General features: G+C 39.1%; 1 long non-coding RNA gene and 1 pseudogene across 3 annotated transcripts in view; both read left to right on the forward strand.

Moving 5' to 3' along the window:
• Positions 1-25,990, forward strand: part of LOC308554043 — an 89,809-nt gene that overhangs the window by 34,773 nt on the left and 29,046 nt on the right. The window contains exon 5 of one of the 2 annotated variants that reach the window (XR_013998329.1): positions 230-1,311. The exons of the other annotated variant lie outside the window; for it this stretch is intronic. This is a non-coding gene — a long non-coding RNA (uncharacterized lncRNA). Of the gene's footprint in view, positions 1-229; positions 1,312-25,990 lie in introns of those variants that run through there. 2 annotated transcript variants of the gene reach the window in all.
• LOC308553567 (protein tyrosine phosphatase type IVA 1 pseudogene) lies at positions 3,386-3,897 on the forward strand (annotated as a pseudogene). The gene has a single exon. The product of its transcript is annotated as a protein tyrosine phosphatase type IVA 1 pseudogene (transcript).

Genomic DNA, 25,990 nt, shown 5'->3' on the forward strand with positions numbered 1-25,990 from the left:
ATTGGGAAACAGTTTTGTCACAGATTTGCGGTTCAAGGTTGTGTGAATACTCACCGATGAATGTGATTTTTGAAAGGCAGTTTGTACCTTGCGATTGTTTGTCTTACGTAGACCCACAATGTGGTATGGAGAAACTGGTGGCATAAGGGAGTTGTGGACACCCCAGACATCCCCCCTGTTATTTGAGCTGGTGTTGCCTTATTGTACTGGGTTTGTTTCTATCTCCTAGGTCCTTCTGGGGCGATCTTTGTTATAAGGAGGCCTGTGGTCTGGCGGTGGAGTCTTCATAAGAGCATCGATGTGTTAATGAAATAACACAATATATGGTGTTAATGAAATAATTATACATTGATTATATTAATAAAATTAAATTAGAAACGAAATTGCACTCCAAGGTGTTCAGCAGAAATGACCAAGGTAAAAACCAACACAGGTCAGTTTGCAGAGGATGTGATGGGAGGATCACAGCATATCTTACAAGTCATCTGCAGAGCCTTCCTTTCCATTGAGGAATCCCTTTTACAACACTGGCGGCAGACGCTCAGTCCACCAGCCTCTGCTTGAGCGTGTTCAGAATGCTTTGTGAAGCAGAGCACCCTTTTCATTGTTGCACAATGTTAATTATTAGACTGTTCTTCCTTGTAATAAAACAAAATGAGCCTCCTCATAATTTCTGATCATTGATTCTACCTCTGAGCATCCATTACAGGTGACAGCCTAGTCAATATTTGAAAATTTATGATGGCTCCCCCCACCCTTTCCTACCCCAAAGAGTTGATTATTTTCTACCCTAAATCTTCCCAAATTCTACAATAGTTATTTAGAAGACTTATTCAGATTCCTCTTGAAACTTGTTTCCCTCATCTGAATCTTTTATCTGTAGCTTTTTAAAATTAGGGAACCAGACCTGGACATACAAAGGGCATGACCTATGTAGATTATAGAGAGAATTCAATGTGGTATTTTATGATTGTGGGTAAGACAGATGGATGACTTTCAGAGATGATAGGCCTGCATTTTCCAGAGAATCAAGGTGTTCTGGTTTTTGTTCTAAATCAGACTTTTGCCCAAATGATAGCTAACCCTATGCTCTCTCATGAAATGCTGTTTGTAGAACACTTGCATCCAAATTAACTGAGATTATTTGTTAAAAATAAAGAATGAGGGCTCTTTATACTATTGAATCAGAATCTCTGGGTGTGGAGTCTATAAATCTTCATTTTTGCTAAACTCTCCTGATGTTTCTTGGATGCTGAAATTTCAGAATCGTCATTATGGTCATTAAAAATATAGGATTTCCCAACTTCCAGCTGTGCGACTATTGGCGCTTTACTTCTCTGTGGGCAATTCACTTGACTTCTCATCTATAAAATGAGGATAATAACTCTTTAGAGGATGATTTATTAAAATGATAACATATGTGTAGCAGACACAGTTGTTTATCTATTCAATTGCCATTTCCTAGCCCATCCCTCCTGTGGAGCCCAGTTTTGTTGGGTAGAGTGGTCACCATTCCATGTGTTCAAGGAAGGTGAGCCAGGGGTGAATTGTGATTGGTCCAAAAGGATATTGGTGGTTTCATTCCCCTTTCCATTGATTGATTTAGGTATGGGTAAATAATTTGATCCTGGACAATGAAATGTGAAGGAAATCTGTAGGGACCCAGCCAATAGAAAGAGACATGTAGGAAGTGTAATTTTCTCAATGTTGAAGTCTCTATGTGGAACCTGGAATCACTGAAGCCATTGTGTATACACCGGGAAGATGCTGCTCATGTGCTGGGAATGACAGAGTTGAAGGATGGGTCCTCTGTGATGTTGTCATTCTGCTCAATCAACCAGCTCTGGGACCAGCCACTCCTCACCAATGGTTATGAGATAGGGGACTCCTAATGCGTAAGCCCATTTTAGTTAAGTACTCTTACTTGCAGCTGAAAGCATTCTAATGGACATGACATGTAATGCCCTTAGCATAGTGCCTAAAACTTAATATTTGCATAATGAATGACAGCTGTCATTATTTTGTTATTATTATTAACAGAAATGTTTGCCTTTTTGTCCATTAAATTTAGGACAGGAATTATAGTGCCAATCCTATTTTAAGACACATCTCAAAAATATTTGCTGAAAGTTTGCAGTAATTGTCCCTGGTTTCCACTATTTATTTAAGATTATTGAAATCATGGTGGTTCCAAGTATATCAGAGCTCCTTCCTAGCCTTGACTTTTTCACAAATTTCACAAAATTTTCAGCCTTTTAAGTTTTCATTTCAACTTGCCCTCCTTCAAAAGATAGTTATATGATTTTAATAGAAAGATTTAGGCTTCTATGTTGGCGGTCAGAACGTACCATGACTGAGAATTATTCTGGAAACAAGACTAATTTCATGATTTGTCCTGGGTGGTCCCAAGTTAAACATTGTAAAAGCATTTGGAGGGCAACTTGTGCATGTAAGGAGTTGGAAAGTGATCCTATAAATTCCTGGAGGTTTTTGTTGATGAGGCATCTGAGACAGCTGAAGTTAGGTGCCCTGCCCAAGGTCATTCAATGAGGGTGTGACCACAGAGGGATTAGAATTCACAGTCACAGTGTCTGGCATTCCTGTGCGTGACTAGACTCTGCTATATGATGTTACTTGGGGGCAATTGTAATTACTGTGGCAACAATATATTCCAGAGAACAAGGGGAGGGACAATGGTGGAGTCAGAGTCTAGTTCACCTCTCTTATTTTATGGAGAAGGGAACTGACACCCATAGAGGTCAAGTTGCATGTCCAAAGTCACATGACTAACCTGTGGCAGATAAGGACTTCTGTCTTACGATGCTTGGTTTCCTGCTTTTCCCCCTGTATCATTTCTGCTGAATTTATTTAAAAATACTCTTTCTGGAATTTAGTGACATGAGAGCTGCAAACATTTGGCAAAACTGTAAAGTAGACTGCATTCTCATATTAACTCCATTGCTTAATTTTCCTTTATTCTACCGTCTAGGTGTATCAGAACTCCCTGTATTGCTTTTGAATTCCTAGCAGACGTGCCAAGCCAGTGTTTACTTTCATGGCTGGTTTATTAAGCCACATTCGTTCAGTATGTCCATACTGTAAAGAGGCTGACTCCTCCATGGCTCCAGAAACTAGTGTTATTACTTAGAATATATGTTATGTTACTTGTTATATAGGAAACATGTATTACTGGATTGAAGAATTGCTGCTTCTTGTTAGGAGGTTCATTTCATTTCCCATTACTTCCAACTTCATACTCAAAGCACTGAGAGTTTCAAGTGGAGTATATTGAAGTAGACTCTGTTTCTTTGCATCATTTCTATATTCAATTTTTAAATTCTTTCATAACCCTACTGAGTGGTTTTTAACTAAATTAACGGTGCAAATGAGCCGCCCAGCTCCTGTGGAAGTCACGTATAAGAACATGAGATTTCTTATTACACACAATTCAACCAATGCGACCTTACACAAATTTATAGAGGAACTTAAGAAGTATGGAGTTACCAGGATAGTAAGAGTGTGGGAAGCAACTCATGACACTATCCTTGTGGGGAAAGAAGGCATCCATGTTCTTGATTGGCCTTTTGATGACGGTGCACCACCATCCTGCCAGACTGCTGATGACCGGGAAAGTCTTGCAAAAATTAAGTTTCATGAAGAACCTGGTTGTTGTATTGCTGTTCATTGTGTTGCAGGCCTTGGGAGAGCTCCGGTGCTTGTTGCCCTGGCATAAGTGGAAGGTGGAATGAAATATGAGATGCAGTACAGTTCATAAGACAAAAGTGGCATGGAACTTTTAACAGCAAGCAACTTTTTTATTTGGAGAAATATTGTCCTAAAATGTGGCTGTGCTTCCAAGACTCCAGTGGTCATAGAAACAACTGCTGTATTAAATAAAACAGCCATGCCTGATGCCATTGCCTTGGAAGTGGAACTCGAGACAGGACCTAATTCGTCATATGTATTAGCCAACATGTTGGCTTGGTGAATAAGTCTAATGAAGCTCCCATAGGAGTGCTGCAAAGCAGTTTTACCAGGTCACACATCTGACAGAATTGCAACCTCTGTGTTTGGGTTATGAGCAACCTGTTTTGACACTTAGCAAAAGATTCTAACTGCTCAGCATTTAAAATGTACCAGTTGACTTTTCTTGAGATCATGAGTTATATCTTTAAATTTATTCTAAGGCCAGAATCTTATCAATATGTAAGAAATGCAGGAAGATTAGGTGCCAAAATACCCAGCACAATACTTGCATATTTTTAGTATCATACAGAACTAAAATCCCAGGAACTCTGAACACTCTGGGCCTTATGTGGTTTAGCCCTTCAGCCGTTTCAAATACAGACCCTAGGGCCTGTACGGTTATTTGCCCGCTCACTTTACGTTCACATCTCTCACATTCATGCAAGTATGCATCCACTTCCAAGGTTTGCTCAACTTTTTGTTTATGCCAACTGTTAGAAATTATTTAATGTCTTTCGATAAGTCTCATTTTGTGCTGTTATGGAAAGTCCCTATTTTGAAAATCTACATGTTTTTAATGTCTCCAGACAAAAAAAGCCTTGCAGTTCATTTTAATGTTTGCACTGGGTTGCAAAAATTATAGGGAGGCCCTGAGAAAAAAATGGGAGGGGGCTATAAAGTATTTTTAGTAAAACATTGCCTTTGTCTTGGGCAGAACACATAGAATAAGCTCTTTAATATAATAAATTTTTTAAAGGCGGAAATGCTTTAACTCTTGTAGCTAAAACAATTCTTAATCATAAAAATTTAGAAATTCTTGTATTTTTATACTTTCTGAAGTTGTTTACCAACTTATTTTTGTTTGAAGTGAGATTTTTTTTCCTTCCTTCTCTCTCTTGCAAAAATAAAAAATAAAAAAAAAAATGAAGTGGACTTTTGCTAATGAGTTGAGCAGACAGCTAATATTTTCTATGCCTTTTGAGCTGTGTAACTTAATATTTGGATACTTGATAATTTGTTTTATTATTAGTAATAAAGGAAGTTTGTGCTACTATAGCACTTTTATAGATGGAGAAAGTGGGGATCAAGGTCACACAGTTACAAGCTGTACAGCAAGAATTAGAAGCGAAGTGTATTTGAATTCAGAGTCCTTGATGGATTTAAATTAAAAAGAGGAATGAACTTGAAACCCATATAATTTTGTTAACCAATGTCACCTTAATGAATCTAATTAAAATAAAATAAAATAAAAAATAATAAAAGAGAGAATGGAAATTCTAATGAGTTTGGTGATGCAGAGAAATAATTAGGGGCCTAAGGCCTAGATCACAGAGGACAGTGTTGGGAGTGGAGTCATCTGGGGAGGAAGTGAAGGCACTGAATTCCAGGAAAAGCAGTCACTAGAAATCAAGAGCGTTGCTTATTACACGATATTGCCTGGACTTGGCCCCACTCTGGATATCTACCAAAAATATGTTTGGTTTGGAGGGCAACATGGCACCATCCACCAGCCAATTAGAGATGCCAACTAGAGGTTGAGGTCTTCAAACTGACATTTCATTCACAAAAGGGACTGTGATCTTGAATCCTGTGTCATGGGAGAAGGAGCCTCATTCAGTTTTGACAGATGTCATATAGGGTAGGGATTTAGAGCATGGGCTCTGGATTCAGATTTGGTTTCTCTAGTCCCAGGGCACCAGTTACCAAATATGTGACCTTCATCCAGTGACCTTCAGTTCAAAATTCTCTAAAATGGGATAATAACAGCACTTATCTCGTAGCCTTGTGAGGGTTCAGTGGGATGATGCGTGGGAAGCACAGGACACAGAGCCAGGGCGCTCGATGGCTGCATGTTCACAGCTGTCATCATCATCAGAGTTGTTACTCTGGCTCCACGTGTTGAATCAGGAGGGCAGGCTCCACTTTTCACTTCCTCTATAGATCCGCATTCTTACTTTCTTCAGGAGGTCACACAAGTTTTCTGGACTTTCACGTCATGAAAGAAAGTCAACAAGAGAGCGTGTATCCGCATGCATTCCTGTGCCATGTAGGAAATAGGCAGAAATGAAGAGAGGATGCCTGGCCCCCATCCTGGGCTGTGTGCTGTAGTCACTCGATGCTTTTGTGCAAGTGGATTGGTCTCTGAGCCACATTTGAAGCCAAACCACTGTGTTCTTAAAAATGACTATAGAAGTCCTTTGTCCTATTTGTGCCCATGAGATTTTAATTTGTAAAGGTGACTGGGTGAAGACACAGAGAAGCCAATACTATTGAAATAAGAATTTATTACTTATAATTCTTGAGAGAAGAGGGCATGGCATATCACAGGGCCGCATGGGGAGCACCAGGTTTGGTCAAGAGGCAGAAAGGAACAAGAGGAAAGCGCAGGCCAATACCTTTACTGGGTTTTCTGTCGAAAAGGCAAGGCAGGGCAGAGTAACCAGCTAAGATTGACGAGTTCTGGCTGGCTTTGGGTTACAGGGGTGGTCTCTAGTTGCCTGGTACCTGGCCCTGGGATGATTCAGAGCAGAGGAGTATGGCTTGGTATATGAGAGTTAGATAAAGGAGGTGGTTGAGGGATATGCGCTCAGGATTGGTTGGTTTGAATATGAAAGTTGTGTTCTTGGGTGAGATGTTATCTCTAGGAATTAGCTGGCCCTGGAAGGGGCCCTCTCTCCCCAGATCTGTACGGTTCCCAAAAAGTCAAAACATCATAAGACACAGAAAATACAAAATATGATTAATGCACCCATTTATCTGGTTCCTACTATCATCCCCTAGCTCCTTGACCTTCAACGGTCTCTGAAAAATATATGAAGTCATAGGCATCAAGGTCAAGTGCACACATCAAGCAGTTTTTGGTAGAAAAGCAAGATTTGTATGCTCTGGTGGACAATGCAAAAATAGCCTTGAATTACCTGTCAGGTTCTGTAGTGTCACACAGTTTACAATCTGTTTACAGTCTATACAGAGAAAAGAAGAGAAAAACAATGACAAAGAAAAGACTTGGGACAAAAGCCTGCTGCAGTCTGCCCTATGTTTCTGTGATGCTACCAGGCAGCCAGCAAATTCCCATCAGCTCTGCAACTGCCTGTTGCTGATTTAGAATCTTCAGTTTGCCGTTTTAGAAAGGAGTCTATGTTATAATGGCAGATCTAACCACAGACAACAAGACAAAGGCAAACACCACTTAACTCCCACCCACACAAGAGCATTTGTGTTGTGAATTATTCACTGGGCCTGATTTTCTTTTATAGCAGCTATTTTTGAGCAGATGTAAAAGATTTAAAGAGCTGAATAAAATTTCATAGTGTAGTGTTTTACAGCTACGTTTTAACCAACACACATATTCCTGAGCCTTGAGCTCACATATTATACAATTATGGTTCATGCTTATTCACACTTGTAGTCAAATAAACTGAAAACCCAGATGCTGGGCATGTTTTATTACCACAGACTGTTACCTGGTCTCCAAGACATTGCTCCTATTACAGTTTATCTTGCATGTGTTTACGGGTGACTTGCCGATGCAGGTTATTGAGGTTTTGATACAGTAAAACAAATCTTGAGACCAGAATGTGAAAAGGATTGCATTTATTCTCACCACCACGAAAGAAAGATTTCATTCTTTCCAATAATACTAGTCATGTATGTCTCTTTGATCTCTAATATAATCTCTAACTCTTTACAGAGTACCTAATAGATTGGAAGCTCCTCAGGGCCTGTTCCTATTTACAGTTTATCTTGCATGTGTTTACGGGTGACTTGCCGATGCAGGTTATTGAGTTTTTGATACAGTAAAACAAATCTTGAGACCAGAATGTGAAAAGGATTGCATTTATTCTCACCACCACGAAAGAAAGATTTCATTCTTTCCAATAATACTAGTCATGTATGTCTCTTTGATCTCTAATATAATCTCTAACTATTTACAGAGTACCTAATAGATTGGAAGCTCCTCAGGGCCTGTTCCTATTTTTATATCCTCACAAGCAGCTGGCTGCGTTGGGCCATGCTGGAAGCTCATATTAACAGTTGATGGGGTGATTGCCTTGCTGCGATGTTTCTCAAGGTAGACTGCGTGGTCCACTTAAGGCCTGAAAGGATCCATGTGATGGGCATTGAGTGAATTAATCAGACAATGCGAGACCATTTTATTCTAGAGTTCCTGGATTTTCACGATTACATACTATGGGCTACTTTCTGGTAAATAATTGAGTTTATTAAAATTAAGTACTCACCTTTGGGACAGTATGGATGGACCTGGAGAATATTATGCTAAGTGAAATAAGCCAGGCAGAGAAAGACAAACATCACACGATCTTGCTTATATGTGGAATCTAAAGAACTTAATAAACTGATGAACAGAATAGATTCAATGACATGGAAGCATGGATCAGACTGACAAATGTCAGAGGGATGGAGGAGGGCGAGTGGGTGGAGGGGGAGAGATTAACCAGAGAATTCATATGCATATATGCACAACCCAAGGACTCGGACAATGGTGGGGAGAAGGACTGGGAAGGGGGATGGGACGGGGTGGAGTGGGTCAATGGGGAGAAAAGGGACATCTGTAATATTTTAAACAAAAATAAACAAAAACAAATAAAATAAAAAATAAAATAAAATAAAATAAAATTAGGTACTCATATTTTTGGTTTTGCTGAGCATTCCACTACAGAATTCTAGAGGATGCTGGATATTCCACTAAGATAGCTTGCTCATAGGCCAACGCTGCAAAACTCCCTCTGCATGTGCGCATGTGCACATAGGCAGGCATACAGTTGGACTTCCCACTGTGGAGGAAGGGTCTTTGTTATTGGTGCATCCCAGATTCTACCTTGAGTTGATTGTGATTTGCAATTGCTGCTATTCTTGATTTAACTAATATTTTCAAATTTTTACTTTTTTAGTCTGTTATTATTGAGGGTTTTTTTTTTTTTTAAATTGAAAGGTAGAATTGGTGGAATATATGGGCCATGGGAACTTTTGCCCTGCCTAAGTTGTCCCCAGTTGAAAAATTTGGAGAGCTACAGCTCTAGGTCTGAGTTTCTCATGCCATGATTGATGTGATCAATTGTGAGGTACAGTGCAAAGGATTTGTTATTACTAATAATTGAAGTATAGTACCAAGTTTGTGAAGGATTTATATTTCTATATAAGTTAATAAGCACTCAAGGTTACTCCTGTAATGGTATTCTTCTTGCTTACTGCTTTTGATATGCTTTCTTGAATGGGAGAGAAAGGGGAGGCAATTATAAAACTGGCGATTGAATCTAACCTGGAGCTACCTGGTTAAAGCCGTATTTTGCAGTGAGTAACTTGCTGATATTCACAGTAGCATCAATTACCAATGATTGCAGTGCTTATGAGCTGTGACTTTATGGCTTTTTCAGTTTTGTTTTGTTTTTAATTTCTTTCTCCCAGAGTTTGAGATGTGAGTTATTGAAGTCTTCGAGAATGTTCCCATCTCCCTGCTCTACATTATAAATTTTGTTTGGCATGTGTGCTCACTAATAAAGCACTCTATTTTCTTTTATATTTATTTGTGGGTAATTTTGTAATACAGAAGAGGCAAGGGAACTAAGATTATTTGCCAGAACTGACAGTTATGGTTACCAAACTTCAGGCCCCCAGAACAAAGTGGTGCCTGAAATTCACACCACCATTTTTATTATTCATCAGAAATCTGTATATTATAAATTTTCTATCTTAAACAAACAATGATTTGTGTGTGCTTATTCTTCAATATAACATCATTAATTGATTTAATGAATATTTATTCACACTTTACATGCTGGATGTAAAATGGTCAGTAAGGTAGACATGAGCTTGTGCCTCCTGAAGCTTATATTGTGCTGGGGAGGCGGAGAGGAGGGGGGCTGGCAGTGGGGGCTGGGGTGGGGAGGAGTAAGGAATGGGGCCAGGGATATAGATAAGTAAATAGACAATACAATACATGATGTTAAGAGCCTTAGTAGGTTAAGTTTGGGATCCCGTGGTGGCACATAGGGAGAGGCATGTAACCTCAATTTGAGGAATTCACGGGAGTTTTTAAGAGGGAGGTTGATTCTAAGTTGAGATGCAAGGAATGAAAAACAAATTGACTTATGATATTACCTATAGAGAACAAGTCTAGAAAAAAAAACACCAAGATTATTTTTTCAAAATATAGTTAAAAATTTTAATTTTATTTGCTATGTTTTCTTATAAGGTATAGATATATATTTCTCCTCATAAGAGCTTTGGGACCTTCAAAAGGCTGACTTCATCATTCACATGTTAGTAAAATGTTTCTGAACTCACGCCCCATTTCCATCCAAAGCATAATGGCCTGATTTATTTTACTTGCCAGAAAATTAATGTTAAAATTTGCCATGAGCCATATATCTCCCATGGGAGAGTACCCTGCATGAGAACAACACTGTCATGTGCATCACAATGGCAAAGGAAGATTAAGAATTGTTCATTTTATACTGACTATTTATTGAACATTTACTATGTACCAGGCAGTGTTCTATGTGCTGGAGACACAGCAGTACCAAAGAAACATCTCTGCCCTCATGGTACTCACATTTTACTGGGCAAGATAGATAAAAATAAATTACTGTACAAAATGTCAGGTAGGGATGAGTATTATTTAAAGGGCAGATAAAGAATTATGAGGTGGGAAGAGGCTATTTTAAATGGGATACTTGGAGAATCTCCTAAAATAAGGTGACAACTTATCAGGAACCTGAATGAAATGGAGGAGTGAGCCATACAGCTCCTAGAGAAAGAATGTCCCAGGTGGAAGGAACAGTAAGTGCAAAGGCCCTGAGGTAGGATTATACTATACAAGTATTTAAAATTGGCTGCTGGAGGAAAGGTAGAAAGTGACGTGGTGGTATGAGGAATTAACATTTGAACCCGGCATTTTTAGACGGAAAGTGAAAGATTTGGGTAGTCTCTCAACTTTCAGATCTTTGTAAAGGAGCTTAAAAAATGATGCTTTAAAGAAAGTAACAGTTCTGCTTAGAGTCTAGATCATTGGTTTATATGCCCCAGAGTATTTTTATTTCAGTTTCTGATATTTTATAGACCTAAAATAGTCCTCTTCTGCCTTCACCTTCTTCTGTTTGTTTGGATGGATGTCAGAAAACAGAGGGTGAGTATTTTTCTTGTAGTCACTGTGTTTCTCCTCACATCACTTGCATATATTCTAATCCTATGCAACTCTTCAGCCTAGCTGGTGTTCAGCACTCCCTTCCCACGCTTCTCATAGATCAGACACCCAAGGCTCAGAGATGTTAAGCAATCGCTCTGTCTTAGTCTGCTCAGGCTGCCATAACAAGACACCACTGACTGTGTGGCTTAAACCACAGAAATTTATTTCTTACAGTCTGGATGCCAGCATGCTTACAGTCTGGTAATAGCTCTCTTCCTGGATTGCAGATGGCTGTCTTTGTGCTGTGTCCTCACATGGTGTGGGGGGGGGGGGGGGGGGACGGACTAGCACAAACTCTCTGGTGTCTCTTTAATTAATTAATTAATTTTATTTATCTATAAATTTTATTTTGTTTTAATTTTTTCCATCACTATTTATCCACCCATACCCTCTTCCACCCACACACACCTCCTCCCCCTGCAATCACCACACTGTTGTCATGTCCATGAGTTTGCTCTGTGTCTCTTTTTCTTCTTCTTTTTTTGTTTTGTTTTGCTCAATTTCTCTATGTTCCCTGCCTCCCTAAGCATAATGACCTCCACAGGGTCTCATTTCCAAATACCTTCATAATAGGGGCTAGGGCTTCAACATAGGAGTTTGTGGGGAATAAAGCTCAGTCCAGAGCATTGTCCAAGACACACGGTGGCTACGTGGAGAGTCCAGGACTCAAGATTGGGTCTTCAGTTTCACAGTCAGTGCTCTATCGCATTGCTATATTTTTATAGAACAGCAGTTTGCTGATTAATGGAACTGATCCCATTTATTTCAAAATACTACGTGAAGCAGTGACATATGCCTAAATGTTGATTCCCCAAACAAATTATTTCTGTGGTTTTTTCTTTTTACTACTATCAGGCCACATCTTGTAAGTAGAACTCATTATGCAGCCCTGGATAATGTATCGTCGACTTAAGTAGTTCCTCCATCTATAAGTGGAAACAAGTAATTATAGAAGAAATAAATCCACAGTAGTATCAAGTGTCAATATTGACCATAGTTACTCATCAGAGAACACACCTGCTCAACAAGGAAAATGTTTCAGGTCGCCCATCGACGCTTTCTAAGCCACTGGGCAAGCAATACAGTCAGTTCAAATATAAAAGATTATACAGGAACTTTCCTTTGAACTATAAGGAAAAGAAAATCTGTCTTCTTCGTGGAGCTGCTGAGATGGTAAGAAGTAACTGAAGAGCTGATGGACACTGTTATGTCATCGTAAGGGGAAGTACTACTTGAGAATGGTGTCAGCCCAGAGGAGAGGAGAGTCTGGCATTGTTTAAGAACCTGGAACCAGACGTACTTGAAGCCAGAATGTCTCTCCTTGGTCTTTTCAGTTATATGAGCCAATGAATTTTGAGCAAAATTTAATTTTTTTCTTTGCTTGGGACAATTAGGTTGTGTTACTGTCACTTACAACTGAAAGAGCATCTTTCATCTGATGCCCGGGTGTTGTCTCCAAGCAGGATTCTATAGCATTTAAAGAAGGAGGGAAGATGAGGAGAGAACTGTACTCCTCAATTGCCAAGAAGAAAAATTTAAATGCTGGGCTCAACCAAAGCACACGAATCTGTTAGTTCGGTTTTATGAGTTATGAAACTTAAGTCTTTGTTCTATTGCTCTGCTACAAATAAAATAGAATCCACCACAGCCACATCTAATCTGAGCCCTGCCAAAAAGTTTTAGTCATGCAAAGCTTATATTAAAATATATCTTCCAGAAAAAGTACATAAATTGTAGTTCATTAAAATAAAAAACGTTTGTGCATCAAAGGACACTATCAGCAGAGTAAAAAAACACCCTATGGAATGAAAGAAAATATTTGCAGATCACATATATGATAAGCGATTAATATCCAGAATATATAAAAGAATCCTACAAGTCAACTACATAGAAAACCAACCCAATTTTTAAAATGGACAAAGGATTTGAATAGACATTTCTCCAAAGAAGATATACAATGGCCAAAAACACATAAAAAGATGCTTAACATCACTGATCATTAGGGAAATGCAAATCAAAACTACAATGAGGTACCACTTCACACCCATTAACATGACTATTATTTTTTTAAAAACTCAGAAAATAACATGCTGGCAAGGATGTGAAGAAATTGGAACCCTTGTGAACTGTTGGTGGGAATGCAAAATGATGTAGTATGGTGGTTTCTCAAAAAATAAAATGTGGAGTTACCATATGACCCAACAATCCTCTTGCTGTGTATATACTCAAAAGTACTGAAAGTAAGGACTTGAATGGGTATTTGTACACTTATGTTCACAATAGCCAAAGGGTGAAAGTGTTCATTGACAGATGAATGGATAAACAAAAGGTACACAGACAATGAAAAATTACTTAGCCTTAAATAGGAAGGAAATTCTGACCCATGCTACAACAAAGATGAACCTTGAGGACATTATTCTAAGTGAAACAAGTCAGTTACAGAAAGATAAATACTGTATGACTCCACTTATGTGAAGTACTTAGAGTAGTCAGATTTATAGAAACAGAAAGTGGAATGATGGTTGCCAAAGCCTCGGAGGAGGGAGGAGCGGGAGTTGTTTGATGAGTTTAGAGTTTCAGATCAGCAAGATGAAAAAGTTCTGGAGATCTGTTTCACGACAATGTCAATGTTAACACTACTGAGCTGTACACTTAAAAATGTACAGTAAATTTTACATTAGGTATATTTTACCACAATAAAAAATAAAATTTTAAAAATGATATCTTCCAGTAGAATGGTGCTTCAGTGAAGAAACAGAAGATGCCCAAATCTTGATTAGTTGATATTGGAAAAATGTAAAGGGAGGGATGATTGGCTGTCAGGATTCAAATTCATTAGCAAAAGTAGGGGTTTTAAAATTCAACTAAATACAATAATTGGGTCATTTTCAAATATGGAGCCTAACTGCATGAGCTCTCATCTTTCACCGGAGGCTAAGAAAGAGGAATAATAAACACTTGGTTGTTATCTGAAGCCCCTAGTTCTTTGCATTTTCATTAACTGTAGCAAGAAAGAGAAGCCTGCCTTTGTTTTTAGCATAGCAATAGCTCTGCAGTTTAGTCTAATTTAACTGTCTAGATTCTTCATTTCCTTTAATGTTCTGAATGTAGTCAATGCAAATTTATTCCAGTTTGCCTAGACATGCTGGTCAGTGGTTCCATGCAGGTTTTTCTGTTTGCTCTTCTGGATAGATCCATTCTCAGCCCTTCTCTACCTTGTTCTCTGCTCCAGGAGGAGGTGATTATGGGCTGTGTTGTTCTCTCTCTGGCTTCCAGCAGGATCAGGCCGTTGGGAAGCAGCAGCAGGAGATCAGAAGGTGGGAAGAGAGCAGTGGGGTGTTCCTCCTGCTCCCTATCTTGCTATGGACTTGTCAGTGGCCAAGCCTCTACCAACCCCTCAGCTTCTGCAGGGCAGCCCCACTCCCTTGGCCATAGCTCTCTCTGTACCCAGAAGCACCATTTCTCACCTTTACCCATTCAGGTCTAGGGGAGGTAACAGCTCCTCATTATTGTTAGTCACTGTGAGCAACTCAATTCCTTCTCTCTCTCTTTTTTTTTATCTGGCCCAAATCCTTGAATTAGTTAGCCCCTTCATATGCTCTCTTCAATTAATTCTTTGATCATACTGTTTATTTCCCAAGACTGACCGAAATAGCCCCTCACATGTCACCAACACACAGACTGATTTGATGGTCTTATGTCCCCCAAAATAATGATATGCTCAGAGAGAAGAGGCTAAAAGATCAGGTTGTTGTTGATGCCTTGATTTTTGTTTCTTCTAAATTTGCTGATTATATGCAAAACATTTAGCATAGTGCCTGCCCCACAATAAGCTCTCAATAATAGTTATTATTATTGTTGTTGTATTGTTATTTTAATAGACAGAGAATGACAACCATTGTCTCTGTTTATTAATTAAAAAGACTAGCCTTATTTAACTACTGATGTTTTATTTCATTCTAATGGAAGGGCATGTAGTGACTTGACCTCATTTAACCTTCAGAACAGCTCTATGAGGTACACACTACAGAATTATTATCTCTGTCTTACTGATAGAGATGCCAAAGCTTCAAAAACATAAGTGATTCGCCCCAAATCACACAGAGTGAGTGACAGAGCTGATTTTGAACAAAGGCTGCTGGCTCCAGAACTGTGCTCTCCTCAAGGCATGCATGGACTGCCAGGATAAGATGGGCATGGCCCCTCTCTGCCTGGAGCTGGAGGAGACAGGCATTAACAAGTAATTAAAAATATGATGCATCTTACCAGGAAGACTTAATCTCACCCACAGAAAGTGACATCTAAGCTGAGAACTGAGGAAATGAACCAGATACAGGAGACGTTGGTCAGAACTCTCACCTGCATCTTCAAGAGCAGGTTGAGGTGGCACTGTCTACGTCTCACCTTGGGTTCCCCAGCAATACCTAGCATCTTACCCTGAACAAAGTCTCCACTCAACAAGTGTTTCTTGACTCGATTGAAATAAAGAGATTTAATTCCTTCCCTATTGCTGAGTGCTTCTGGTAGAAATCTTCCTTAATAGTTGTTTGTAAGTCAAAGTCTTCACAGTGTCTTGTAAGGTCACAGAACCAAATTCTCCTCTCAGTTACCTGCGACACCCACCAATTTCAATGGAAGCCACATGTATTTACTTGAAGGGAGAATTTGGTTGACAGGATATTGCAGAGTAATTAATGACAATTCCAGTCCCTCCAAATGCACACTTAGTATCTATAATCATTGTTTAAGAAGATTACATGCCACCTGAATTAGAGGCTGTGGAGTCTGAGCCACCTCCACATTTTGATAGTTGTACATTCCTTATCCTGTTCTCTAGTTACTTTCCTTCTCAGATTAACACCAGGTTATTATTATTTTTTCTAACACCTAGTATTCCAGGTTTAAAAACAAGGACTACAGTTTAAGGGATTTTTTAAAAGAAGAAAGTCGTCCTCTCTGAATTAAATCATAGGGGGAGATAAACCCTGCTAAATATTGCTCCCTAAAGATCTTTCCAAATCGGAGGGACCATCAGCTCAGAATGGTCCAGCAGAGGTCTGTCTGCTGCTGACCCCAGGATCCATTCTGGCTCTGTGTGTCCTTTCTCTATTTTCTTAGCACCATGCTCAGGAAGGAAATGCGGTTGTCTCCTGCTTAGACTGTGGTTTTGGATCTGTGAATCATCCTGGAACGCCTCTGCATGTTCAAAAGTATTTCAAACAAAGAATAAGCTTGTAAACGTTTAGTGGCTGGAAGCTGCAGGCTATAAGCTGAGATGTATTAAAACAAAAGCCTTTAAAAAAAATCCTTCTAATAATGCTCTTATCTAGCTCCTTTTCATTCATTTTTTTTTCTCCTTTCCCTTTATTCTCTGTCTCCACCACTCATATGGTAAGATGGAAAAATATTAATGAAGAGTTTGGACACTGAAGTTCTAGGCACAGTTCATTTATTGACTTTTACGAGAGACAAGTTACTCAGTTTCTCTTGGACCTAATTCCTTCTTTTGTTCAACAAATGTTTGTTGAAAACCTACCACAAGCACTGTTTTACTGGGGATTCCAAGGTAAAGAAAACATTCGCAGTTCCTGTTCTTGTGGCTAACATTCCAGTAGGAAAATGAGATGTGACAACAAAGAGACAGGAACCCAACCTCATAACGTAACGTGAGACAGATCGCAGATGTGTCTCTGACTGTGGCTTCTTTGTCTATAAAACTATAGCATTATATATGCTCTATCTTTCAGACATGAAAACATTATCCAAAACACAGCACTGCAAAGGATCAAGAATGGCCAACGTAGTTTTAAAAATGATAAATTTGGAGGACTTATTCTATCTGATTTTAGGACTTACTTTAAAAGCTACAATAATCAAGACAGTATGGTAGGGTATAAGGATAGACATGGATTAATGCAACAGAGTTGATAGTCCAGAAATAGACTCATACTTACAATAGTCAATGAGTTTTGATTAAGTTGCCACGGTAAGAAATGAATAGCTTTCATTAAATCATGCTGGAATAACTGGATATCCAGATTAAGAAAGGTACTGTGACCTTTTCTTCACAGCATACACAAAATTTAAGTTAAAACAGATCATAGACCTGTATCTAAGAGCTAACACCATAAACCTTCTAGAAGAAAATATAGGGGAAAATCTTTGTGACCTTGGGTTAGGTCCCAAGTTTCTTATGTACATAAAATTTCTTATGTACATAAAATTTCTTATGTGCAATATAGAAGGCATGAACCATAAAAAATTTCTTTAGTAAATTGGACTTCATAATATAAAAAAATTAGCTTGTCAAAAAACCAAATACCTAAGAGCTTCTTAAAAGTGAAAATACTTGCCATATGACCCAGCAATTCCACTTTTAGGTATTTACCCAAGAGAAATAAAAACACATGCTCACTGAAGGACTTATACATGAGTGTTCATAGCATCATTATTTCATAATAGTTTCAAATTGGGGGGAAATCCAAATGCCCATCAATGGATGTGTAGATAAAGAGAACATGTGATATACAATAGAACATTAACAACGAAAAGGAATAGAATAGCGCTACAACAACATGATACAAAAGCATCATCTAAGTGAAATAAGCCAGAAACAAAATATCGTATATTTCTATAGGATTCCATTTACATGAAATTCTAGAAAAGACAAAACTGTAGCGACAAGAAGCACATCCATGGTTTGCCGGGGCCAGGGATAGGGATGGGAATTGAGTGCAAAGGAGCACGAGAAAAATTTGGGGCGATGGAAGTGTTCTGAAACCTGATTGTGGTGGTAGTTACATGACGATAAATTTACTAAAATTTATTCACAGTTAAAATTGGTATATTTTACTGTATATAAATGATATCTCAAGCTGTGCAAACTGTTAATTCAGAATAAATGCTTGGAGCTTATAGAAAGCGGCACACTGTATAAGGCAATATTTTGCAGTTACAAAGGACAAAGAAGTTAATGAGCAACAGGAGAATTTTTGAGATTCATCCAGGAAAAAGTTCCACTTACAATGGAACCCCAGAAATCCTAGGTGATCTAGCACCTGACTTGTGACACCTTCTGGAAGCACAGGCAGAAATGTCAGGCCCCAGAAATAGATTTGTTATCACCCACACAGAAGTCTCTGTCAGAGGCCACAGGCTGTGGCTTCACTGCTTTATCTGGCTAGATAAACCCTTAAGGGTTTCTCCTCATCTGCTCCCTGGAGGCCTGGAGGTGAGAGGGTGGAACGTGTGGAGCAGCGCAGCTTTCCTGGGCTGGGTTTGACTCATTGACACGTAATGTGTCCTCTTAACACTGCATTTTCTGCAGTACTTCAGCCACTCAGAGTGTTCCTTCTTGGGATGTCACGTTCTCTAGTTTCCTTGTCACTGCATGTTCTACCTGGGACTTGGATGTTTTCTGTGGTGCTGATTTCTTGACACATCAGCATCTCAAGCAGTAGAGAGCCAAGGTTTTACTGAGTATAACTTAACACAAGACTCTGAGAAGACCCTCTGAATCTGAGCTCATCTCCCTCCCCCTCTACCCAATTCCATGCTCTAGGCTCCCAGCTTCCTTCTCTTTCAGCATTCAAGTAGCTATGGTCTCTCCCAGGAAGTGTTGGTGAAGAACATGATTTCTCCTTAAAACTTTCCCTGTCTGAATAAGCATCTTAGAAACCCATTCATTGCTTCCTTCTGTGTACATAGATCCATAATACCACAAATTATTGCAATCTGAAAAGACTGCAGAAAATCTAGACCACCGTTCTCCAAAAAGTCTCCCTCAGGACTGAGGAGTATTAATAGGTGCTCAGTGGGAAATCAGTTTCATGATCAAATGTGTTTAGAAAATGACAAATGAACAGGTTTCTATATACTGTATACTGCAAGAAGACTCAGCATGTTCTTTGATTATGAGCATAACACAGGAGGGGAGGGGAGGGGGGAGGGATGTGATAGGTAGCATTTGATCAGAGAAACATTTTCTTCTCTCAACTTGTAGAGCAGCAACGTCAAACAGAAATGACCTCAGAACCATATCTATAATTACATATAATTTCAAATCTTTTGGTAGCCATGTTTTTTAAAGTAGGCCACATGTGGGCCTAATATTTTATATAAAGTGCTTATTTATCTATCATTTTTAGAGCCATTTTAGATTCACAGCAAAATTGATCAGAAAGTACTGACTATGTCACAACACCCACACTATCCTAATTTTAATATGATTTAGTTAACATAATAAATAAAGCTACTATTATTTCAACATTAATCAACATATAATTATTAATGAGATACTTGACTATTTTTTTCTGTATATAGTTTTAGTTTTTGCATTTTAAAAGGTGGTCTAGCTACATGGCAAGTGCTCAACAGCCACATGTGGCTAGTGGCTACCCTACTGGGGTAGAGGAGGATCGTGTTCTAAGGAACAGGTTTAGGAAATGCTGATCTAGCCACACCCGCTCATCAAACAGATGAAGTTGTAGCACCCTGAGAGTCTGAAGTGAATTTCCTGACTTCCAGACCCAATTAGTGTCAGAAGTGAGATCAGCACAGCTTCCTGATTCTCACGGGGTAGTTCCTTCCACCACCCCGTGACTCAAGCACACATCTTTTCCTTTGTAGGAGGGAGAATTCCAGCTTCCTTCCTTGGCCCCACAGGTGAACCCTCTTCTATTGCTTCTGAATGGAATTAGAATGGGGCTTAGTCTAAGTACAAGGAGGCCTGAGTTCCACAGTGACTATCCACAGCCTTTCATTCTCGTGTGTGCTTCTTGGATCTCCAAGCCTCCTTTCCTTCCTCGGATTTGCACAGTCTCCATTCTCATTCACCCTAGGGCCTCTCTCAGGCCTTAGTGCACTGACCAGGGTCATTGTGATGGTCCCCGGGCACCTGGAAGGTGAGGACAAGAAAAATCTTCCATTATCATCCATTCAACAAATACTTATTGAACACCTACCGTGTGTCAGGCCCCGTTCTTGGTGCTGCGGACTCATCGATGAACAAACCAAATCCTTGGCCTTGAGTTTAGATTCCAGTGTTGGGAGACAGACAAAACACAAATATGTACATCTATAGCATGTCATATGGGAATAAGTGTTATTGAGAGAAGATTAAATAAGGGGAAAGAGGAATAAGAAATGAAGGTACATAGGGAGTGAGGGATTCTTTTATTTTCTAATCATTATGCTTATTGATGAAAGGGGGAATTGGTTTAAGGAAAACATTCTTCTAAGTCTGTTTTCTTAATGTGTGTTTAAATGCCTTCAACACTTTTGTGAACATGTGGGTCCTCTTAAGGAAATAATGAGAATATTTATTAACATCTAAAGCACATACTATTTGCTAGGCACTGTGCTGAGCACATGACAAGGGTTTAGCAATTTAATTAGAACCTAAGGGTCTTTGCTATCATTTTCCAAGTCCCTGTAGTTAAGAGGTGTTGGGAAAACAAAAATGGTCAGAATGAGCTGACCATTTTTTAAAGTCAGTCCTCAAGCAAACATCTCTTTTTGTTTTACTCTAGCATCTATCCTTGACATGTGTCAGTCACCTTTGTTGGCCATAGCCTCATTGATTGTCAGGTATTTACAACATTAGGTTGCACAATGAAAATACAAAGTAGATGAATCATAAAGGGAAAAAAGCACAGTTTGCCAAACATTTAGGATTTCATGACTCTGATGAAAGAAAAACTACTAGGATTACTTACAAAGCCATTGGTCAGTGTGGATTTGGCATGAGTTTACCTGTTGACTGTTGAAGAAAACAATTATGGGAATAATGACAAGTGTTTCAAAAGAAAGGATTCAATACAAAAGGAACAGGAGAGGTCCTTGGAAACCAATTAAGCCCCAAAATAGTTTTGCAAAATGTATATCCTGTTCCTGTTCCTGTCCCTGTTCCTGTCCCTGTGAAGGTCAAATATGAAATGAAGACTGTTACATAGTGCTATCATATAGTTTTGTTTGAAAAATTTAACAAAACATCCTAAGTAACTTATTTTTGTTTTCTGAGGAAAAAAAAAATAGTTTAAACTTTACACTAAATTTAGTTAAATGTAAGACAACTTTATAATTTGTATAATTTTAGTTCATTTTTCAAGAAAATATTTTAATAACACCTGTTTTTTTCAATAACATTTTGGTACATTCATTTTAAGTGGCCTTTTCTAGATACCTGGTACCCTTGAATAACAGGAAATACCCTTCAGGTACTAAACTGAGATATGAAGAATTTCAGTAATTTGCTCATGGTCACATAGCTAGTGAGAGGTAGAGGTTACTTGGAGCCTAGCTGACCTGAATCCAGACCACGTCTTCACTACACAACACTGCCTCCTAGAGGGGTCACATTGGTCTAGCTTATTCTTGACAAAGCTCAAACTAAAAGCCTTGCATAAAAAGATGTTTAGTTCCCATTTCTTGTGGACCTCACAGGTAGGAATGATTCTACATTAAATATTGTGGCTAAAGGTGGTTTTAAGCAGTAAATGAGCACATTGTCTATTGTCTCACCATCATAGTTTATACAGTCTAAAAGGTTTGAAGTCTAAGCCTCCTAACTGCTAGTTACAGTATATTATCTTTGTGTTTGCTGAACCTCTGCAGGACATATCAGGGAAGTTAAACATGTCTGTTATAAATGTTGGGTATCTAATTGCCCTGCCTTATAGCTCAGCCAGAAGGCAGACACTAAAGAAAGCAAACCTCCCGACTCACAATGACATACTGTCTTTGTATATCTTTCAAGCAGAGGAAAGATAATGGCCATGTATGATTTTAGGCAAGACTGCTGATTTGCAGTCTCTTCAGGAAATTGTAGTGTTTCCGAGGACAATATTCCTAGTCAAAATAGATTAAGCCAGAAGCCAAAGTAATGACCACAGTCAAAGTTAATGATACTGTGTGTTTGGTTGGAAACAACTGGAGGAAAAATAAATTATCATAGCAGACAGTCCACCCTATAATCCCTTTTTATTCTCTGGTCCTTGTCACCAGTGGGATGGAAGGAAATAGTTTTCTGTTTGAGTACTTTGTCTTTGTAGATAGGACAGAAAAATCCTTCACTATGATGAAATGGAGTCTAGGGCAGAAGGAAGGTATATTTTAGGAAAAACTATCTCTCTTTATTTACCCAGTTTCAGGATTTTAGAATGCAAGGCAATCCTGTGTCATTCTCATGGATACAGAATGGGGATGGTGTGCTGCCCTCTGGTAGCCGTGGCCACACCAGCATGGTAGAAGAGACAGGAGAGTAAGGCTTTCTAATAAAGATGGGGAATTGTCAAGATTGGTAGACCACCAGACATTCCACTTCTGGGTATGTGCTCACAAGAAGGGTAAGCAGAAACTCAAAGAGGTATTTGTACACTCATGGGCAGAGCAGCACTGTTCACAACAGCCAAAACATGGAAGCAACCTAAGCGACCATTATCAGATGAATGGATAAAGTGTGGAATGCACATACAATGAAATACTATTCAGCCTTCAAAAGGAAAGAAAGTCTGACTTATGTCACAACCTGAAGGATATTGTGCTAAGTGAAATAAGCTAGTCACAAAAGACAATACTGTATGATTCTACTCATGTGTGGTACTTAGAGTAGTCAAATTAATAGAGACAGGGAGTAGAATGGTGGTTGCCAGGGCCTGGGGGGAGGGTGGAAGTGGGAAGCTATTGTGTAATAGCTGTGGGATCTCACTAGGGTGGATGAAAAAATTCTGGAGATTCATGGTGGTGATGGGGGCACAAAAATGTGAATGTACTTTATGTCACTGAACTGTATACTCAAAAATGGTTAAAATGGTACACTTTAAGCTAATATATATGTAAATATATGTATATGTATATATGTATGTGTATGTATATGTATGTGTCAAAGAGTGGTGAAGGTGGTGCTATCAAAGGTGATGAGAAGGAGTAAAGAAACACAGCTCTAACTAAGGTTTTCCAACCATGTTATGGATGGACATGATTTAAAAGTAAAGGGAAATCTTGCCAGGTGCTAATGGAAATACTTTATTGAGTGCTTACTAATTGCCAAAGATTACACTAGAATTATATTAACTCATTTATTCTTCACAAATGACCCCATAAGGATGGGCGCTACTGTTACACTCTTAGGAGATTTAGTAAAATTCACCACCTGCCTAAGCCATGGAGCTAGCAAGGGCCAATAGAGCTAGGATTTAAAGCCAGGATTTCTGATGAGTCCAGTGGTTCTCAGGCATTGATGTGTATCAGAATAATTTGTTGAACCATAGCTTGCTGGGCTCTACCCTCAGAGTTTCACTAAGTCTGGGATGCAGCCCAAAGATTTGCATTTCTAACAAGTTCCCAGATGATACTCATGTTGCTGGTTGGGTACCACAATTTGAGAAACAATGGACTAGCCTATGTGGACTTAACCACTACAAGGGGATAGTAGAAGGACTTGCTCTGCCCAAGAGGAACCTGGTGGAGTGACACAAGATAACTGAATGTAGGGAAAGGAGCTCAAGCAGGTGAGAGTGATGAGGAGCAGAGTTCACTACCCTTTCCCAGCTGTGCTGAACGCCTGCTGACACAGGGGTAGCTGCTAGTCTCCATCAGCAAGGTGTGAGCTTTGAGGTGTTTTTTCTTGGAAGGAGTGGACAAAGACTAATACACATTCTCATCAGTCTCTTTCCTCTAGTCTATCTAAATATTCCACATCCTTCAAGCTCAAAATGAAATCCACCTAAGGGTGATATCTTGGTTCCCACAACTCAGATTGCATTTAGGCTTAGTGTTACATAGATTAGAGATTATTAATCACTAATTGATTTATGTGTTGTTGTTTTTTCTTCTCCAGCTAGTTTAAAAGCTTTTTGAGGTCAAGAATAGCTGCTTATATTTACCTAGGATTTCCACCGTGGCTAAACAATCTTAGACTAGCTATATAATCAATGATTATTGGGGGAAAAAATGTTCGGTGAGTTAGAGATTACATCAATATTAATAAACATAAGAGTAAGCATATAATAAAAATATTGCAGAGTATTAAATGTAGGTTAGATATTGGCATTGCTGTTGCTAGTTCAAAGGGTGACTTTAGAGGAAACTGAGGCACCTCTGGCTCAAAACACCTTACTGACATCCATCCAAATCTAAGGAGCCTGCAAGATGATGGTGCATCCTGGAGTTGTGCAGTGAACACCTTACACAACTCCAAGAGGTGGCCCTGTGAATGGGTGGATTACATGGGTTCACTGTTGCCTTCTGAGGCAGGTGATGGTCTTAATAAATGTCAGTACTAACAGTTCTCCCATGATATCTAGTGTATATCTCTATAACTCTAGTGTATATCTCTGTACTTTTACAATGTTCTGTAATTTCCTAAGCCCTAGTTTTCCTCTCATTAGATTTATTATTAGTGCCCTAAGGTTAGGTCCTTGTCTTATTCTTTGCATCCCTAGTACCTAGAGAAGTATCTGCATATAGTAGGCCCTCAAAATAAATGTTTGTTCTGCCCGGCTGGTGTTGCTCAGTGGTTGAGTATCGACCCATGAAACAAGAGGTGACCAGTTTGATTCCCAGGGAAGGCACATGCCCAGGTTGCAGGCTTGATCCTCAATGGGGGGCATGTAGGAGGCAGCTGATTGATGATGTTTCTCTCTCATTGATGTTCCTATCTCTCTATCCCTCTCCCTTCCTCTCTCTCTCTGAAATCAATAGAAACATTTAAAATAAATAAATAAATAAATATTTGTTGAGTGAAGTAATAAGTAAATGAAACACAAACAGTCATTTTTACATTGCTTAAAGCTCCAAATATGATGTTATACAGTAAAATGTTTTGAAATTGCTTGGAGAAATGTCAAGATGATAGGCAAATTCAAGGGAAAAAAAGATTAATGGTGCCATCGAGTTTTAACAGTCTACCTTTGCAGAGATTCCGAATGGCAGATGAATAGTTTCACCTTCTTATGCATGAGAAAATTATTCTTGCCTCAGTTATATCAATTCCACATTTTTTTTCGATATTATTTTTTCTTGATGATTTTGTCAGATTAAGACACCTGTTTCCTTAAACAATTGTAATGTTCATGGTGAAGGCCTTTATGGGGATATTTCAGCTGGGAAATTACTATGGAAATGTAACAAACCTCTTAAGTGCCTTATTCTCTTGAATATAGTCCTTCATATGACCTCCTAAAAACACTTACTTTTCGCTTGGTCATTGTGCTAGTCATCAGTGCTATTCACCAGCTGTTGTCAGTGTCCTACCCTCCCTTACCAGCATCAGGAAAGATCCTTCTTCTTTGTGCCCCTTGAAGTGAAGTGGGCTGTGGTACTTGCTTAGGCCGGTGACCTGTGAGTGGGGAGTTATGTACCACCTCCTGGTGAACTCTTCAAGAGCCAGTGTGTGACTCCCTATTTTATCTTCCCCATTGCACTGGTGATGGGTCAAACTGAGGCCTCCATCAGCCCAAGTTCTCTGAGTAATTTCCATAAGTAATATAGTCACATTTATTATTAATGAGAAGCCAGAATGATCAAAAGAAATATTTCTTTGAAGTGCCTCAGTGAAATAACTGGCCAGACTTGTTTATTTCAATTTCCCCCCTTTTCTTTGAAGACATCACTTCATAGTGCATCATGATCTGCTCGAGCAAGGGTGGCTTCAAAGGCCACTGCAGGGTCAGCGGTCCTTCCTGGGGTAAACACAAGTCTACTCAGTCTTTGATTAGTGCCCTTCTTAGTCATCACACTCTGTCATTGTTAGGGACCCTAGACTCAGTCAGAATTACAAGCTTTGTTCAAAAAGAAAGGCATTTAGTCCTCAATCCA

This window comes from Miniopterus schreibersii (genome assembly GCF_964146895.1).
Source record: "Miniopterus schreibersii genome assembly, chromosome: 2".
Lineage (NCBI taxonomy): Eukaryota > Metazoa > Chordata > Mammalia > Chiroptera > Miniopteridae > Miniopterus > Miniopterus schreibersii.